Below are 6,000 nucleotides of genomic sequence, written 5' to 3'. Positions count from 1 at the left end.
AAAATTTATGAAAAATTTTGGATACATTATTACTATCATTATCATCATTTAAAATTGTCACGTGCAAAGCACGCGCCAACTTATTAGTCTATTAAAATGATAAAATCATCATATAAAACAAAAAGAAAGGTCATTTAAGGTTCTAAGAAATGTTTGACAAGGCATGTGGCATGTACATGGGCACATGCCAACTTACTAGTCTAATAAAATGATAAAATCATCATATAAAACAGAAAAAAAAGGTCATTTAAGGTTCTAAGAAATGTTTGACAAGGCATGTGGCATGTACATGGCCATGGATTATGTGTGAATGATGTAAAAGTGCATGTATGTGTGTTAGTGGGGATTTAACAAAAACAAAAGGAAGATATAAGTGTGCTAACTAGGGGTGCAACTTGGGAGGGTTGAACCAAGTTTAGGCCTGACCCCATGACCTAAACCTTAAATCTAGGCCTAGTACAATCAGAGTCAATGCCCAAGCTTACCAACCCAAGCTTAGTTCAAGCTAATCCTATCACCACTTTCAGCTTATGTGAGCTTGGTCTGATCTAGGCAAATTGGTTGGGCTTGAAAGCCTTCCTGGAACTTATGTTTTGCATGTTAACTTTTTATTTAGATTTTATAGTCTTTTATTTTTAATTTTTGGTATTGGGCTTGGGCTTCTATGAGCTAGGTATGACCTAGGGAAATTGGTTGGCATGGTTTTTAAAACTGGACTGAGCCAGACAATCAAACTAGAAAAACTGGAAACTAGTCATGTGACCGCTTCTATTTTACCCCATAACCGTTATTTCCCTAAAAAACGTTGATTTGGTCAGCAAACCGATGATCCGAGCGGTCGAACCGTCCAACAGTTTGTTTGTTATTTATTTATTTATTTTATTATTTTTTTTTGTCAAAACAGGCCATCCATTCAGTTCGAATGGTCGATCCGTTTGACTTGGGAACCGGACCCCTGATCAGTTCGTTGTCCGGTTCAATTTCAAAAACATTGTTGGTGGGGGTTTGAAAGCCTTCTTGGAACTCGTGTTTTGCAATTTTACTTTTCCTTTAGGTTCTATAACCTCTTTCTTGGCCAAAGGAAGATGTGGTTTTGTAGGTTTGATCCCCCACCTATTTGGAGGGGTGTCAAGTGACCATCTTGACACCCCAATCATCGGCAATTTAGATTTTATAGTCTAATTGAAAATAGAAAATATAGGAAAATTTATTCAAACACAACACAAATACATAATGTATATACCGTATGCATGCGCAACAAGCACATTAAACAATTATTGGGAAGGAGAGGGAGAGCCTTCCCACAAACTCCAATGCCTTACCAAAACCCCAATGAAGGCAAGATTCAATCCTAAGCCTCTACTACAACCAGAAAAAGACCTTAGTAGAAATAATAAAAAATAAGGGTAAAGGCCCCCTATACTATGACAGTGAGACAAAGACCCCCTTCCATTAGCGTTGAGTTGAAATCCGCTATTGCAATATTTTTTTATCCCCATACTATCCTTGTAATTAGGACAATTGGGAGAAAATCACTGTTCATCTTCCCCAACTTCATGATACATGAATAGCAGTGGTGGTAATCCCTTCTATCTCAGATTCTTTCACATTTCTCTCTCATTCTCTCTCCCCTGATTTCTCTTCTTTCCCTTCCCCTTTCTCTTCTCTTTCATTAACGCTCAGGCTACTTTAACAACAACAACCCAATTCCAGGACCGTGAGCATGAAGACGATTCTCCTGCAGCTGAAGTTGAGGTAGTGATTTGCTATCACCAACCATTTCTCAGTAGCAAAGTTGATGCCTGGGGCTGGGGTAGTAAGGAAATAGCAGTGGGGATGTATGGATTTGCAGCGATCAAAAGCATTGTGGTCCATAGCTTTGCTCTGCCTATATCCAATGCGGTCCTCTGCTTGTCTTTGTTCTTTTCTCTTCTGGCCCTCCTGAAGCTACATTAGACATCTTCTGATTATTTTATGGACCGCTGGGATCGTTGCTTGTTTGTGAGATTTGCTTATTAATGTAATAGGTAAATAAGTGATTATTGTTCACTACATTATTTGTATTTTCTCTATTTTGGATTTCAGATTCATGAATACGGTTATGTAGTAGCATGTTGAGACTTGAGTGTTTGTGATAATTTTTGTCTCATCATATTGTTTCTCTTCTTGTATGGTTTCTAACAATGAAGCTCAACTCGACTTTGATCCATGCTCTCCACTCAAAGTTGCAGTTTCAACGTGGTCATGGAGTCATGGAGCCATGATTGGATGGCTTGGTGAAGGGACAGAATGCCTATTAACCCATTTGGTGGTCGTCGCTGTGGACCACAACGCTTTTGATCACTGCAAATCCATACATCCCCACTTCTTGCTCACGGTCCTGGAATTGGGCTGTTGTTGTTGAAAGCAGCCTGGGCGTTAATGAAAGAGAAGAGAAAGGGGAAGGGAAAGAAGAGAAATCGGGGAGAGAGAAGGAGAGAGAAATATGAAGGAATCTGAGATAGAAGGGATTACCGCCACTGCTATTCGTGTATCATGAGATTGGGGAAGATGAACAGTGCTTTTCTCCCAATTGTCCTTATTACAAGGGTAGTATGGGGATTAAAAAATATTGCAATAGCGGATTTCAACGGAATGCTAATAGAAGGGGGTCTTTATCGCAAAATAAAGTACAGGGAGGTCTTTATCATAGACCCCATAGTATAGGGGGGTCTTTGTAATTTACCCAAAAATAGTTTAAGCACCAATAATTTAACAATGATATGATTTTAAAAATGATAGAAATAAAATCACGCAGTTTACTCATATAGTTGGGATGAGCTTGAATCTCTGCCTGAAGAAGATTTTGGGACTTAAACAAATATTTTGTGCCTTACTACAAAAATAATTAAATATAAACTAACAATATTTCTTATACACAAAGTACATACATATATGCGTGGATGGATAAATGATTAAAGGTAAAGTGGGCTTGGGTTTAGTTAATCTGGGCTAGGTTTAAGCTGAAGCTCAGTAAAGGACTAAGCACAAGTAAATTGGGTCAAGTTCTTATTTTATTGTTAAATCCAAGCCTAGTCCAAAGTTGGAAGATACAACTAGGGATGTTCATAAGAAGGCCCAACCCGACCAAACTGACCAATCCGGACCGATCCAACCCGAGTTGGCCGGGTTTTTATCAGTACGGGTCGGTTCGGGTTGTGCAAATTCCTAAATCGATGATTCGGGTCGGTTCCAGTTTTTATGAACTGAACCGACTTAGTTCCTAGTTCAAACATGAAGTTCTAAAGCCCATTAGGGCACCTAGTTTTTGAATGGTTGCAAGAAACTTTGGATTAGTGAATAGTGATTAATGAACAACTTTTGTGATTAACTTTTCATTTAATTTTTATCATAGGAGATGGCTGAAATGATGTTCAATTTATGATTGTTTTTAAAATTAGCAAGATTTTATCACAGGGATGAACTTAGAATCGAAACCGACCCAAATCGACCCAACCCGACTCAAACCAACCAGGTCGGTTTTGCTTAATATTGGGTCAGTTTCAATTTCTATGTCAGGTAACCCGATCAAGTCGGATCGATTGGAAAAACCGCAGTAAACTGACCCAACCCGACCCATGAACAGCCCTAGATACAACAAGTCCAATCGGTGCCAAAGCAATTAAGTAGAAACTAGAAAGTAGAAACCAGCGGTTTTATTGATTTTTTTTGAGCGGTTTTATTGAATTTTACTTCCCTGTAAAATGAAAAATCAAAGTGAACCTGTGAACCACCGTTTTATCTTAAACCTGCTACCTGATATCATAAGAAAGAGTGAATCGATTTACCTTCAAAACAGGGGATCTCTTCCCTACCCTAAATTGGGAATTATGACCGTTAAGAGTGTCTCGTTGTTCTTTTCCCAACGGCACTGAACTGAGAAGGATTCACCGGCAGAGATATTATCCTACGGCACAGAACGGCAAGGCCTTGTTCACAAATCCAGTTCTTGACATATCCCTGTTTCACTGATGATCGCCGGATGAAGTTATTAGTTCTTTCTCTTTGGGTCTTCTTCAAGATCTGGTTTCTTCATCACAGTCTTTCTGCGGCACTGAACAGCAGGTTCAGACAGATCTAGTTCTTAAGAGAGTCCTGTTTCACAATCTTGCCGGGTAAGGTTATTGGCTCGATAATGCTCACTCTTCTTAAGATCTGGTTCCATTGATCTATTTTCTTTCTAATTTCTTATACAACGAAAAATGCATTGATCTGTTCCATTGGTTCTGGTTTTTTGTGGTTTCCGTTTTTTGTCTTTGAATGGAGATTCAAACGGCTTCACTTTTGATTTTAGTTAGGTTACCCTCGTTTTTTCTTTTGGTTTGGAGAACTTGCTTAGTTTGATTTCAACTTGCTTTCTCTGCCTCAAAAGAAAATCTCTAGTTCTTTTGATTGGCTAATCGGTAGGACTATTTACCTTTGCTTTCTTCTTTTTTGTTCCTTCTATTCCGAAGTCTATGCTTCTGTTCTGGCTTAATTTCATATAAGTATAGCTATAGATGTATAATGCTTATCAGTGGCATCGGGTTTAGTGTTCACAGTAACTATTTAGAAGACCTTCCAGTGTACCTTTTTGTTCAATTCAGGTTTCACAGAACTCTGTCAAGATAATTTCATTATGTCTCATATTGTGATCTTTCTTTCTCGTTTTATCTATTGCTTGAATTTCTGGGTTAAGCAGTGTTTCAGAGGATTCTATTAAGAATTATTTTAACTGTGTTATTTATATTTGATTCCCGCAATTTTTCCTTGTGGAATTATGGTGGACTAATTCAAAATAGTTAACACGAGATACCCTTTCCCATGGCAATAAAATAGGTGGATCTTTCAATTCCAGCAGTCTCTCCACCTCTTCAGCTCTTCCAACTCCCAGTTGTTTGCATTCCTTCTGAATTTGGTAGCCCCAAACTACATTATTTCCAATCTGTTCATAGCAGTCCTTGATGAAACAATGCTCCTTGGCAGGCTTTACCAAGAATAACTTTTGATCATTGGCCAATCGCTTTGTCCAAGGACGATTTAAGGGGAAGGGGTCCATCTCCTTTCCAGTTTGTGAATATGTGCTTTATCACCCAGGATTCAAAGAAAAAATTAGGGAGTGCTGGACAAATAACCCAAGGGTTAACTGGGAGGGTATGAAGTTCCGTCTGAAGATAAAACAGTTGAGAACAAAAATCAAGGATTGGAACATACAATAGTTTGGGAGACTAGAGGAAAAAAAGCAAGAGCCAAGTGGTAATTGATCAAATTGAGATCTTGGACAATAAAGAAGTTGAAGGAACCTTTGGAAAAAGGGAAAAGCAGGAGAGAGGGACCTTAAGGAAGGCATTGGAGACATCTTGTTTAAAGAAGAAATAAGTTAAGGATAGAAGTCCATACAGAATTGGATAAAAGGAAGGGGATATTAATACAAAGTTCTTCCATGCTCTAGCAAATGATAGGAGGAAAAACTTCATTTCTAAGTTAGAGATTGAAGGTGAAACAACTAAACAACTAAAGCACCAGGTCTAGATGGGTTTACGATGGCTTTTTTCAACTAAACAACTAAACAACTAAGAGCTGAGTGGTGGGGATCAATATGGATGAAAGAGAGGTGTCAGAGTGTGTAACTATTTTGGGCTGTGAAGTATCTCAGTGGCCAAAGAATTACTTGGGGTTACCCTTGGGAGGAAACTCAAGAAATGCAAGTTTTTGGAGCCTAGTGGTGGATAGGTTTAAAAAAAGATTAGCCTCTTGGAAGAGGAATTATCTTTCTTTGGGTGGAAGAATTACATTGATCAAACCAACCTTGGCCAATTTGCTTGTCTACCTTCTTTCAGTGTTCAAGATTCTTGTTGGGATTTGTAGAAGCCTTGAGAAGTTAATGAGGGATTCCTTGTGGGAACATGGGGAAGAAAGGAAGGATCATAGGGTTAGATAGGAAGTGGTAAGTAGAAGTAGAAAGTTTGGTGACTTAGGGAT

General features: G+C 38.5%; 1 protein-coding gene across 15 annotated transcripts in view; it reads left to right on the top strand.

Moving 5' to 3' along the window:
- The first annotated feature begins 3,691 nt into the window (after positions 1-3,691).
- RABA5A (RAB GTPase homolog A5A) overlaps positions 3,692-6,000 on the top strand; it is a 39,488-nt gene continuing 37,179 nt past the window's right edge. For 4 of the 15 annotated variants that reach the window (XM_088956566.1, XM_088956561.1, XM_088956557.1 and 1 more), the window contains exon 1: positions 3,746-4,154. The gene's annotated coding sequence lies outside the window, so the exon portion shown is untranslated. Of the gene's footprint in view, positions 4,155-6,000 lie in introns of all 15 variants that reach the window. The other 11 variants (XM_088956564.1, XM_088956567.1, XM_088956563.1 and 8 more) reach the window with 8 other exon arrangements.

This window comes from Nelumbo lutea, chromosome 8 (genome assembly GCF_056320005.1).
Source record: "Nelumbo lutea isolate HS-2025 chromosome 8, American lotus-T2T, whole genome shotgun sequence".
In the NCBI taxonomy this organism is placed as follows: Eukaryota; Viridiplantae; Streptophyta; class Magnoliopsida; order Proteales; family Nelumbonaceae; genus Nelumbo; species Nelumbo lutea.
Note: the sequence above shows the minus strand (reverse complement) of the source record. Positions and strands in the feature narration are given on the sequence as shown.